Genomic DNA, 14,437 nt, shown 5'->3' on the forward strand with positions numbered 1-14,437 from the left:
TCGCTGGTGGAGCAGTGCTTTGCTCCGCACTGCAAGGTCTTTTCCTTTTAATGTTCATATTTTTTTTAAGAATAAGAATAAGAATAAGAATAAGAATAAGAATAAGAATAAGAATAAGAATAAGAATAAGAATAAGAACAACTTTATTTATCCCGAAGGAAATTGTTGTGCCAGCGTTTCAAGTAAAACGAAACAATAATAAATAATAGTAGGAAGGAGGGAGAGTAAGAAAATACAAATAAAACAATAAAGGGTCAAAGTTACAGCCATAAAGTGTTATAAGGTCTTAAAAAGTACAAAGATTTGATTTTTGATATTTGCATGAATATAGGTCAATTATAAGCGTGTAAAGTACGTATTCACTCACACAATTCTGCTGCCAGTGCATTCTGCATGTATTTTAATTTTATCGCAAATGACCACCTGCACTAATGAATGAATAAATGAATGAATGAATGAATGAATGGCTGATCCTGGGCCTGCTGAAGGCGTATTGTTTCACATTTTAACCAAAAGATGGCAGTGTTATGCAGTGATTCAAGTACATGCCTGTTTAAGTTGAATATCCACTTCATGGTTGTTTTTTTTTTTTAATAGATAAATAAATAAATACATGAATAAAAAAGCCTGATTGTTAATTCTTTTTATATTCGGCTGATTTTTTCATGTCATACGTCGGGGTGTAATAACGTTTGAAATCCATCGGAGGGGTTTGCCAAGGCAGCTGTTTCTTTAAATAGCCGCATCTCCAGTTTATTGGTTTGGTTACCTCAGAACTAATCTGGACAAGATGAAGGCAGCAGTAAAACACTCAGAGATGGGTTTCTTTATTAGGGAAATAAATAGATAAATCATGACGGTGAAGACAAAAAAAAACACGTTGTGACTTGTAGAGTACTCAGATATCGGGTTTTGGAGTGGGATATTCTGTGGGGTTGAGGGTGGATTATAATCTGTGATTTGTGAGAATATTTTATTTGGGATTTTAAATCATATTGTACTTTACAATATCATTCCTCCAAAGGAAACGTGATTTAAAGCAGGGGGAACAAAATAGGGTGGTTGTAAAATAAAAGGGAATAAACATAGTCTGACATAAACTGTGAGACAATATTTTTTATGAAGAACTCAATGAATTAAACTTGACGAAAACCTGGAGTGACTTTAGACATCCCCGTTTACATGCTTGTGTGCTTTTTGTCTTGTTGCATTATTATTGCTGCTACAATCACGATTGACTGGTGTGACTGAAAAATCAATTACCTTGACCCAGATGACGTTTCCAAGTACTATTATAAACAAAATTCAGTGAAGCAAAGACTAACTAAATAAAAACACAGCAAAATAAGATAGAGAGAAATTAAAAAGAGCACAATGGATTAGAAATAATTCAGCCAAATTAAATTTAATTAGAGTACAGTCAAATAAGCTAAAATAAATTTAGATAAAACCATTCAAATAAAATAAAATAAAATAAAATAAAAAGAAATAAAATAAAATAAAATAAAATAAAGGACAACAGATTTAAAATCAATTAATATGAATTGAATTAAAATAAAATAAAATACAGTCAAGTAGGATAAAATACATTTTTGATTAAAAAAACATTGAAATAAAATGATATGAAATAAACAGAATGACATGAAGTTAAATAGAATGCAACAGATTAAAAATAAATTGAATTGAATTAAATTAAAATAGAAAACAATAAAACAAGATAAACTAACTAAAATTAGTCAAATAGAATAAATGAAAAAAATAGTACAATATGAAAGTACATGGAAGACAACCGTTTAAAAATAAATGAGGATGAATTAAATCAAAATAAGATAAAATAAAATAAAATAGAATACAACTGATTTGGAAATCAATTAAATAAAATACAGCCAAGTTAGATAAAATTAATTTTGATTAAAAAACATTGAAATAAAATAAAATGAAATAGATGATATAAAGTTGAATAGAATGCAACAGATTCAAAATGAATTAAGTTGAATTAAATTGAATTAGAATACAGTCAAGTTAGCTAAAATTAATTTAGAGAAAAACATTAAAATAAAATAAAATACAATAATGGACAACAGATTTAAAATAAACTAATATGAATTCATTTAAAATTAAATGGAGTCAAGAAAGATAAAATAAATTTTGATTAAAAAACATTTAAATAAAATAAAATGAAATAAATAGAATTACATTAAGTTAAATACAATGCAACAATTTAGAAATAAATGAAGTTGAATTAAAATCAAAATAGAATATGATAAAACAAGATAAATTAACTAAGATAAGTGAAATATAATAAATGAAAAAAAATGGAATAATATGAAAGTAAATGGAGGACAACCGTTTAAAAATAAATGAGGATGAATTAAAATAGGATAAAATAAAATAAAACAAAATATAATAAAATAACAGTAAATAAATACACGATCAATCAATACAATTCTCGCGTTGATGTTTTTTGGGGGTATTGAAGGGGCCCCCTCTCTCTCCGGAGCCCCCTCTCTCTCCGCTTCCGCGCTCTGCGGTTGTTCCTGCTCCTCGCGCGGTGATTGGCCGGGGAAAGTCACGTGGTCCGGGAGGCTGTCAGTCTGACGCTGCACCATTGTTCCCGGAGCAGCCGGAAGGAGTGCTGCCTTACCACGGCGCCCGATCTATGCGACAATTGTGCCGGCGGCGTCTAACAGCGGCCGGGAAAATCCGGTACCGGTTCTAGAGATCCGACTGGAGGGCGGGGGGACCTCGGCGCCGAGCAGAACCGGGACATGGTGTAGGGACACCGGGGGGAGCGGCGTCATCGGCGGGCTGCACGGCCAAATGAATGGTGAGCATCTCCAAGCTGATGGGCCTTTAAGTTACTTTAACCTGCATGCTGACCAAAGGGAGCACACCGCATCTTTCCTCGCATCTCGAAGCTGACATCTCCATGATGCATGCTGCTTTATCCCCTATGTGTGTGCGTGCGTGTGTGTGTGTGTGTGTGTGTGGACCACCGGTCCATTGGTCAAACTCTGCTGGACAGCTCACAGAAGGATTTGGTTGAAACTGTCTTCCAAGTTTTCTTTGTCCAATTTAAAAAATTAAAAAACCCACAGTGTGTGTGTATATATATATGTGTATGTGTGTATGTGTGTGTGTGTGTGTGTGTGTGTGTGTGTATCCCCCCTCCACCCTCATGCTCCTCACACACTTCTGGTTTTTAACTGATGCTGGACTCTGAAAACTATTATTGTTATTTCATTGTACTCAGAGCTCAGGGTGCAGTTGTGTGTGCCTTTGTATGCGTGTGTGTGTGTGTGTGTGTGTGTGTGTGTGTGTGTGTGTGTGTGTGTAAGTGCTGGGGACGCACATGTGTGTGACACGGGCTACTAGAAGCCAGCTGGCCATGAGCCTCCCATGCAGACTGCTGGGAAAGGAAAGTCTGGTCTCTGCAGAACCGACTGCAGCGTCTGCCCCCCTCCGCCCCCCCTCACCTCTCCCGGGGATGCCCCCTCCTCCCCTCCCCCCCCCTAACCCTCCCCCACTACCCGCTCCGAAAAAAGTCTTGGTTTAGAAAAGGATAAAAAAGTCTCCCTTGTCTGAGAAATCGGGCTTTGTCAGTGAGGACGTGATAACGCCTCCGAATGGTATTACGTCTCTTTGTCTGGGTACATCAGGTGGTACGGCAGAGGAAAACAGCTCAACAGGACAGGGAGAAAGAAAATCTATGATCTAATACCACGGTTACATCACATCATGTATATATAGTTACATCATATGTCTCTGTCTGTATAGGTATATATATTACCTGCATTATAGGTATTATATATATGTATTTATATTTTTTGTAGTCGGAAATTATTCCCTTAAATTGTCAAACAAGAATTTCCCATTTTTTTTCCATCCCTGTAAATTTTTAAAATTATCAGTATTATTATTATTTTTTTTTTCTAATTCTCTTTATTTATCTTCAAGTAAATGGTTTGAATGAATGATATACGTTCAAAAAAATCAGGAGAAAAAAAAGGATACTTTTTTCAGCCTGAAATGTCTTAAAATAAAGACAAAACTGGTTAATTTCTAAGGAATTTCTCATTTTTTCATCCCTATCATATTTTTGTTATTATTTATTTATTATCAGTAGTAGTGGTATTAGTATTATAATTATTATGTAAAAAAAAAAATCTGTTAATTTATTTATTTTCAAGTAAATTTTGAATGAATGAACAGCGTTCAAAAAAATCAGGAAAAAAAAAACAGACTTTTCAGCCTGAAATTGCTTAAAATAAAGACAAAACTGCATATATTCTAAACAAATTCTATTTTTTTTTACAATTTATTGTTACTGTTAAAATTTCTTTTTATTATTATTTTATAATGTTTATTCTGTTTGTTTATTTCTTGTCTAAATGTTTAGACATTGTCTAAATGTTTAGACAGTAAATGTTTTCAGTAAATGAATGACTTTTAAAAAATCAGGAGAAAAAAATACTTTTCAGTCTGAAATGACTTAAATTAAGACAAATAAAATAAATTAATTAGAAATAAAATAAAGGCTTTTTCGCCTGAAATGACTTAGATTAAAGACAAAATAAAAAAAAAAAATGAAATAGATAAAATTAAGTAAGGACTTTTCAGCCTGAAATTACTTAAAATAAAGACAAAACTGTTTAAATTCTAAAGAATTTCTTATTTTCTTCATCCCTGTAAATTTCTATCATTATGACTTTATTGTTATTACTTTACTATAAAATATATTGTTTATTTATTTATTTCAAGTTAATGGTTTGAATAAATCAATGATGTTTAAAAAAAAAAAAACATTTTTTTTCAGCCTGAAATGACTTAAAATAAAAGACAAAACTGATTTAAAAAAAAAAAAAAAAAATGTTGTCAGAAATTTGCAAATGACCAAGAACGTAAATGACATATTTTATGAAATTGTTACTCATTGAAAGTTTCATTTTTTTATATATTGAAAAAAGGCTGCTGTGAAGCTTCGCAGCCTTTACGAGGCTCCCACCGGCTCGTCCGAAATCCAGTTATTCCGGGCGGCGAAACAACCGGCGTGAGATTTCACGTGACAGGAATCGGAATTAACGCCATTTCTGTTATTTTTTGTTTTTTTTTCTCCGCAGGACAGAAACAGATAGCTGCAGTGTGATACATTTCGCTGAAGGTAAGAGCACAAAACTTATTGCGTCACAACTGTTGCCACGCCGCTGCAAAAAAAGAAAAAAAAAATTCGACTCCCGGACAACGGCGTTCAGCCGGCCTCGCCATCCTCCACCGAGCGTCGGATTTCATTTCGTCTTGTAATTCGGAAGACAGGAACGATAAACGGGCGGCTTGAAGTCACATTTAATGCACTGTAATCTGAGAATACGATCTATTTCACATTGGCTATAAATGCGGCGGTATCTTTTGCCTATTGCTGTGCAACAAAAAAAAACAAAAAAATGGATTTAAACCGCAAGTGCACAATCGCAGCGTATCCTATCTTTGTGATTGAGATCTAAAAGGTGAGGAGGTGGCGCGGGTGCAGGAGATGGCGACTGTATTTTTTTTTCTTCCCCGACCCATCTGTTTCCCGGATCTATCGGCGGCCGGTTCTCAGAGGAGTGGGATTTTAATCAGTAACACGTGGCAGAGAGTATAAAGGACGCCGGGACATCGAGTTGGTGTGTTTAGTTGTGGGAAAAAAACCCCGACTTATTTGAATAAGCGATTCAACGGCGCTGCCATTACATACTGTCGCACAGATGGCCGAAGCCTGATAACGGTGAATGTCGTCCATTAAAGATTCACAGGGAAGGTGTTATGGCTCGACACAACTAAGGGGAGTCTCCCGGCGGGAGTCCGCTCGCTTTTATTTGTTTTTCATTTGAAAAACAAATAAAGAGCCGGGGGAGAGACGAGGATTTTGACGTCTTTGTAGCTTGACCCGGGCGGATTTTCCGCGCGGGGTCAAAGGTCGGGGTGTGAAAAAAAAGAAAAAAAAAGAGGTTTTCCTGGATTGCGCTTCGCATGGAGGGTTAATCAAACACGAGAGAAACGATCCTGGCGAGCGATAATGTCTCTTAAAAAGTCCGGCGGGGGTGTTTTACACCCCGCTGGACGCAGATCAGATAAGTGACATTATTTATGGAGTCTCTCTCTCTCATGTGTGCGATATAATAACCAAACACCTTGAATTAAAAATCGCCGCGTCAGAGGATTAGAGGGTCGCGACGTGACATAAAGGAATAGCCGCGTTTTTTTACGATTAGCGAACGGCTCCGTGAGTCTCAGCAGGGTTCACGGTTCAATTTAGAGGCTTTTGATGCAACTCCTTTTTGTGTCCTCGGCTCCTTCCTGGCTGAGCCGGAGGCTTTTATGGCTCCGGGTTGTGCTCTCCTCTGACGTTGCCATGACATTTTTCTGTATCTTTTGTCTGACGGTACTTCATTAAGTGAAATTAACTGCCGCGATGTGTGCTCATTCATAACTGTGCATCGTGTCATGACATAAATGCTTTATATAGGCCTTTATGAGCGCAGAGAGACATTAGCATATTTCGTAATGATTCATTTCGTTTGCCAATTCCAGTCTTGTTTCGCAACTGATATTCTTATTCCCCGACGGCACGAGCGGCTTGTTAAGAATATCTGATAAAGAACTATTAAAGAAAATATGTTCAACGATATATATATATTTTTTTTTCTTCCCAGATTAATTATTTATTTTCATCACATAACAAAATCGTGATTATGCACTCCGGGGCTCCGGCTAAATAATTCACGAGCGTTCGGAAACGTTGCCCTCGTATCAGGGAGTCAAACGCTCTCCGTGCACCGTTCGGGTTCGGATTCCCGATCAGATGTCGGGGTCGAATAGTGACACCGGTTCTTTTATGCGTTGATGAGATGATTTTTAAAGCTCGCCAATATTCCAGATTAGCAAAATATTCCCTCTTCTTTGTCGGACGTGCCTTTTCTCCCGCACGTAATCGCCCGTTTTGAGTTTTAACCACCTCTTCGGCCGGACTCCGGGGGAAATAGTCTTCCTCTCGCATCTCTCTGATCCTCATGTAAGATCCTCTGGCTCCACTGATCTCTCTATGAAACAGGAAACTCTTGCGACGACAGTAAGATTCAAAGGAGAACTTCTTAAACGGACCCGTACGATATCCGAATTTGTTTCCCGGTCGAATCTCCGCTCCGTATATGTGATCTCGCGCGATTTTCCCCCTCTTGTAAAACTATCCTTTTCCCCGATTGATTCCCAACATTTCGAACGGCTTCTGAACAAGTAACCGCACACATCAGACGTCCTGCTTGTTTTCTGCAGATACTAATTTCACATCGCTCCTTTTTTTTTCCTTTTCTTCATGTTTATCGTGAAGGTTTAGGGGAGGGCGTGAGGTGAAACGGGTCGCTTATCTCAAGGAACTCATCTCCAAATGAGACGCTCTGTTCAGGAGGTGTTGAAAACGCCTTTTCCTCGCGATGGAAATATTTTCCGATACGACGTTATTAGCAAAAGGTCAGGCGCGCGCGGATGTTCAATACTTTCTATACAAATCTTTTAGCGATTGTCGGCCTCGGGCTAACTTTTCCCAGTTTTGAGTCTGCCAGGCACAGGCTATTCTTCATCACTTCATCATCAAAAACACGTTTCGAGATCGATGAGAAAACGAATCTGCGATATTGTGTCTCGTTCTTAACACTTTCCAAACACAGCTAAACCCCCCCCCCCAAAAAAAACATCTTAAAGGATGTTACGACGATACAGATTTATCACCGCGCCGTAATTCGCCATATTGTGTAATTACATGCTAAGCTGGCCTACTTTGCAATTTTTTCCCAGAAAACAGTGTGAATGTTTTGCATATATAAAAACGATTCAAGATCTCGACACGATACCGGCTATATATAAATGATAAGTCTTGTCTGCAGAATACGAGCCCCGCATCCCACAGCTTTCCCAGCCTGTGCGAGAGATGAAAGCGGCTCTGTCTCGATGAAATGCTTTGGCAGCTCTGTTTCTGCCAGCAAACCGGCTTTTGCGAACTTTGAGGTGGCATGGGAAAATATAGTCATAAATAAAAAATAGAGCCATGAATAATGTAGGTGAGCATTGTGATTGACACGAGGGTTAGGGTACCTGATTATGCCTGCTGCTGTGTGACTTGAATTACAGCAAATCAAAACATTAGTCTGAATGTGGTGCTTGTGCTTTCGTACTCGCCCGCGATGGGGGTTTTTGATCTCCCCTTGTAACAACAGAGACCGCAAACACTCCGGATTACTCGTTATCGGCGTCTTGCGCAGGTGTAAATCTGCTGATTTTATTCGTTCGCCGATAGATGAGGATTCAAAAAAAAAACAAAAAAAAAAACAGTGTAATTATCCGTGGAATCATATAACTTAAAAAAAAAAAAAAAAAAACGTCACGATTGCAATAAAATCGCTAAGCGGTCGCCTACGTCGGTGTCGACGGTCTCCGGCTAATTGGGCCTGCGATACAAAGGAAGCGATGGCGCGACGGGCAGTGGTCATCCGTGCTTTGTACTGGAGTTGTTGATAAGGAGCCTCGCTTCCTCTCCTCCATTGTTCTAAGATGAGGAAGAACAGATCAATCGTTCCCGGCACTCGGCTGTACAGTAACTGCGGAGAGAGGCTGCAGCTCCTCCGTGTGCTGAGTGCTCAGCAGTGGGCTGCGCCCCCGTCCCTCCCTCCCTCCTTCCCTCCTTCCCTCCATCCCTCCATCCCTTCCATCTCCCCACCTCCCCAACCCCTTCTTTAATGTGTGTGGAGCAGATCTGTCTGCAGCCTCGGGCGAGTGCAAGTTAACAAATGTACAGAGAGCATGTGAAGTCTCATTTGCATAAATCTGTAGATGTTGGTACATTTCCATAAATGGATTCTTTTGTGTGTAATTGTGGATTTTTTTTTTTTTTTTCCTCCTCTCTCCCCCCTTGTTTATATTTTCAAAAGCGGAGTGACGATGACCGCGTTTGACAATTACCGCTATATATTTGCATAATTTGTCCATCTGACCTTTTGCCTGTGGGACAACGGAGGAGCGGCGAATGCTTATTGTCGCCGTCATTGTCAGGTATCTTTCTTTCCGCAGAGCGTCGGGCGTCGCAATCGCACGTCGGACCCGTCGCAAATGTGTCAAGCGGTGGCGCATACAGGGGAGAATGTTATTTAACTTTAGCATCCTGTTCAGACAGGCATCTAGAATCTATAATTTATCTATCATGTATGCATTGTGTGATTGCGCGTCATGGTTGCAGGCGCTGTTTTGATGTAACGCATGAATTATCCAAAGCCAATAATGTACTGCAAATTTTAAAACGTCAATAATCGTGCGAATAACCACGCCGCTGCTTGTTTTTAATTGTCTGACAGCAATAATCAAGGAATATGCAAAAATGAAGATAAAGTCAGTGTGAAAATTAAAATAACAGGAAAATAATTGTTCCACCGCAAACAATAAACAAATACCTTCAAACACCAGCTTCAAGAATACAATATATTAACATATAAGATACTGTCATATGATGATAACTGATTTCCTCAACAACTGCGATACAGCCTGTATCACGGGGGAAAATAGAAAGTCAGGTTACTCATTAAAAAGTCTCTCATTGCTATGCAGTGCCGGTATGCCAATATGCACATACATTCATGCATGGGCATAAATATACTTATAAATCAGAGGATGTTTGTGGAGGAAGAAAGGCACGGATAAATATCGGACATAAATCTTGTTTATAGTTGAATAAATGTTCATTTGTATATATGACTATCGATCATAATTGATGTCGACTCTTAAAATAGCTATTACTAAACGAGTAGTAAAGATGTCTTTGTCAATTTTGTGCCTACTTCTTACTCGCCTGGAAAGGAGAAAATACTCTCAGTCATGCTTTTATTCCATCAAATCAACAATTATTTTTCCAGTCTTCTTTTTGTTTATGCTGTATCTCTTAATTATTATTGTTATTATTATTGCTAATAATAATTATAATTATACATCATTTTCTATTAATAAATTAAACTAATGATATAATGATGATAATACAAACACTATAACTGCTACTAATAACAGTAATCCCTCTTGCCTTGCTTTCAAATATATGCACTCAGTAACAAAAACACTTGATTGTCTCAATTTTCTTTTTGTTTTCTCTACGCTGTATTTCTTCATGATTTTGATGATTATTATTATCATTATTGCTAATAATCTAATATATATTATTCTTTATGAATTCATTATACTAATGATATAGTGACACTACTACTACTACTACTACTACCACTACTACTACTACTAATAATAATAATGAATTAATGAAATAATGACTCTTGCCTTGCTTTCAAATACATGCACTGAGTAACAAAAACACTTGATTATATGATTGTCTCGATTTTCTTTTTTCTATTCTCTATGCTATATTTCTTCACGATGATGATTATTATTATTATCATTATTGCTAATAATCTTATATATATCATTCTTTATGAATTCATCAAACTAATGATGTAATGATAATACTACTACTACTGCTACTACTACTAATATAATAATAATGATAATAATAATCCATCTTGCCTTGCTTTCAAATACTTGCACCGAGTAACAAAAACACTCGATTATATGATTGTCTCGATTTTCTTTTTGTTTTCTCTATGCTGTATTTCTTTGTTATTATTTTTATTATTATTATTGCTAATAATAATTCTAATTATATCCTTCTTTGTGAATTCGGGAAACTAATGATATAATGATGATAATACAAATACTACTACTACTAATTATAATAATAACCCATCTTGCCTTGCTCTCAAATGAATGCACCGAGTAACAAAAACACTCGATTGTCTGACTTGTGATATTCCACACGCGGATATCAACGTGCACGTTGTGTTGATCATCGGCCCTTCGTTGCATTGTTCCTTGACATGATAGGAACATGCAGATTCAAACAAATGTCTAATGACTCCTGTTTCCATTCGAGGTCTAATCTAGGAATCGGGCTGCAACCCCCTCTGCACAGGATATTATGGTCCTTAGCATGCTAGGCGGCCCGGCGCTGCTGTTCAGAGAGTCTTTATGTGTGTCATGAGCCTTGCCGGCTGATTGGTTGGATATCGGTCGGAACTCCTCACCGCTGACGCTTTTATGCCAAGTAAACTATATATAATCCGGCGAAGTGCAGCCAGTCCAACATCCACGGGTGCCTGGAAGACCATGTTCGCGATCACGACCGTTTTGAACGTCTCTCGGTGCGGAGCTGAGGAGTGAGACAAATATTCCCTCCAATTTTTCATCCGTCTGGGCCTTCAGACAACCTGAGAGACAATCGCTGTGAGCGACATCAGATGTGCACGCTGTGGCCACACATCAGTATCACCATCTAGTTCATATTTTTCCATCAGAAAATGTACTACTTTAGCTTGGCTGCGTGTTTTTTTTTTCCGGAGCAGACCTTTCTCACTTGAAAAAGAAAAAAATCTCAGTTTCACCGCTTGTTCTACTATTTGCGCGTAATCCGACAGCCATTCCAACTTAAAAGAACCGCATTTTTTTTTTTTTACTTTGCTACTTTGATAAGGGGTTAGCATTATCCCCGCCACGCTGTTATTATTGTTATACAGTGATCCCTCGCTATAACGCGGTTTACTTTCATGGTTTTGCTACTTCACGGATTTGCATCGTGCATTGTGTTCTGCATTCTGATTGGCTAAAAAGTCACTCCGCTTCTTATCTACCTGTGCGTCAATAACGTCGCAGTTTAATATGTACACGTATATGAAACAGCTTGCCAAATATACATTACGTACGTGCAAATTCTCTTGCAATTTTGAGTTTCTCTAAAACCCATAATGTTGACAAAACGCTCTGGACCGACAAAAGCACCCGCGGCAGGGCCCGAAAGGCAGCGGAAGATGCTATCGATCGCAGATAAAGTTAAACTTCTGGACATGCTAAGGGAAGGTAAAAGCTATGCGGCTGTAGGTCGGCATCACGGAATTAATGAATCTTCCGTTCGTTCCATAAAGAAGGAAGAAAAAAAACATAAGGACGACAGCAGCAATAAGTTTCGCAGCAGCAATAAGGTCGCGGTGGGCGATGCTAATCTCTGCAATTTGAAGCCTTCTGTTCAAATTGATGATTAAGATTATTATTTGACAGAACAGTACAGAAGTTATTTGTTGAAAAAAAATGTTTCTAAAGTACAGTACTTTTATTTGGGAAACAAATGATGGAGCCTGTAAAATGGTTTGTTCTTTCTTTTCAATGTATAATAGAGTATCTAATAGTATAATAATTGTAAAAAAAAAAATAAAGGTTTCTACTTCACGGATTTTGCCCATCACGGGTTCTTTTTGGAACGTAACCCCTGCGAAAAACAAGAATATTCTGTATAGCATGTATGGGCAGAGCACGTGCGTGATTACGGTCAATGCCGTGATTGGCTGCGTAGCGTAATTGCATCGTGTGTTATGATTGGCTGGACAACTGTCACTCACTGAGTTACACTGCAAAATGACACAGACAAAAAAGGTTATATATCTAATTCATTTGCAGTGCGCCGGATTGGTTTTCTTGCGCTCTGAGAGTGCGCGAGCAGCGCGCAATTGCGCGGTTGCGCAGCTTCGAGGGAACATTTGAGTGAGAACGTCTTTTTGGACGCAGTTGGCGATAACTTGTCGCGGCATGACATCGGCTTTTCTGTGGATCAGGTGACCGTTTTTTCACCGGTGTCGGTCATCCATCCGAGTCGGGTTCATCACTGCGACTGCAGATAGCAGAGGTCTGCAGAAGGCTCCGGTTTTATCTTTTGTACGCCTGTGTTTCTGAGGGAAGTCTTTGGAGGCGGCGGAGGGAGGAAGGGAGGAGGAGGAGGAGGAGGGGGGGGGGGGATGTCGTGATCCTCACTGGCCTTGCGAGCGTCTTTGTTTATCGCGTGTGCAAACAGTTTGATCCTGCACCTGCAAAAAGCATGACTTTTTCCCTTTTTTCCTGGCAGGAGTTCACTAAAACCTGTTTTTTTTTTTTTTTTTTTTTTTATTTTATCAGCACGGTTATTTACGAAAATAAATCTCTTTTTTTTTTTTTCCTCACCCCCGGTTTCCGAAGTTCACCGTAACAAGTGTCTGCAATTTTCCAGACAGTTTGTTTGTGTTTTTTCACTCAGTGGCAGGGATCCTCCGCTGACATCATCTGTTGCTGTATAATCATCCAGGCCGCAGCCTGTCCTCAGGGGAGTCCAGCTGAGACCTACCTTCCCTTTTCTAAATATCTCTTGATTTCGCTCCGTGCTCGGCTTTCTGTATCTCCTCTTTTCAAGGTTGCCTTTATGGCCGTGCGTGACACCAGTGATGGATGAGTTGGAACACAACCTCCGCGGGGCTCGGGGATCCTTTGTGGTTTCAGGGTTTGTCTCCGCTCTGTGATCCCATCAGTCGGTTCCGCCGAGACGCACCCTCAGTCGCTCAGGGTCGGCCGAGGGGGGCCGGGGGAATAAATTCTTTTGAAAATGAAAATTAATAAAACGATCTGCCCTGCCATCTGCGCTGTTTAAAAAAAAAAGCGTGAGTGGCGTGTGATGTTAGCGACCATATTGAATGGTCGATTCAGATACGGGATGTCGAAACCTGCCCCGCAAACTCGATCTCTTGTGGTAAAAGATAAGAAAAAAAAACACTGCGCTCGTGGGGAAACCGGCATTCGAGTCCGTATTTCCCTGCTACGGTTTTCGCCGGGATGGATCGAATTCTAAAACGAAGAAATAAATGATGTTTGATTCACAGAAAGCCCAACAGCGTTCGAGACGATTATGCAATTTCGTAACACAATAACGCAAAGACAACAATCTCAAAATCGTTGCAAGCATAACAATGGTACGCTGATATTTAGGAGAATTTTTTTGTCTTCTACGCTTGTATGATTATGAAGGTGGAGAGTAAACTTGGTTAAAATAGAAGGCATAAAATCATGGATGATTTTTTTTTTTTTTTGAACATTTATTAGAACAGGTTCCTTAACAGAGTCACAGACATTCTTACAAAACCTCATAACAAGATACACATTATACAATATTCTTTATAGGTCACTTATTTCCTCAATAGCAATGCGAAAAATAAAATAAATCTAAAAAAAAAAAACCATCTAACTCAGTCAAATAGAGATAATATCTTCAACTCTCCAAATATTTTTTAATGGGTGCCCATTTGTTTGATTCACAGAAAGCCCAACAGCGTTCGAGACGATTATGCAATTTCGTATCACAATAACGCAAAGACAACAACAATAGTACGCTGATATTAAGGAGAAATTGTTTGTCTTCTACGCTTACATGATTATGAAGGTGGAGAGTAAACTTGGTTAAAATAGAAGGCATAAAATCATGGATGATTTAATGCTAAAACTGAAGAAAGCTGTATTTATCTCAGTG

At 38.5% G+C, this 14,437-nt stretch overlaps 1 protein-coding gene across 1 annotated transcript in view; it reads left to right on the forward strand.

Moving 5' to 3' along the window:
- The first annotated feature begins 2,625 nt into the window (after positions 1 to 2,625).
- Positions 2,626 to 14,437, forward strand: part of csrnp3 (cysteine-serine-rich nuclear protein 3) — a 35,694-nt gene continuing 23,882 nt past the window's right edge. The window contains exons 1-2 of the mRNA XM_086145811.1: positions 2,626 to 2,827; positions 5,121 to 5,161. The gene's annotated coding sequence lies outside the window, so the exon portion shown is untranslated. The remainder of the gene's footprint in view (positions 2,828 to 5,120; positions 5,162 to 14,437) is intronic.

The sequence above is a fragment of the Fistularia commersonii genome, chromosome 4 (genome assembly GCF_037954325.1).
Source record: "Fistularia commersonii isolate RoL2024-O1a breed Wild chromosome 4, RoL_Fcom_v1.0, whole genome shotgun sequence".
Taxonomy (NCBI): Eukaryota; Metazoa; Chordata; class Actinopteri; order Syngnathiformes; family Fistulariidae; genus Fistularia; species Fistularia commersonii.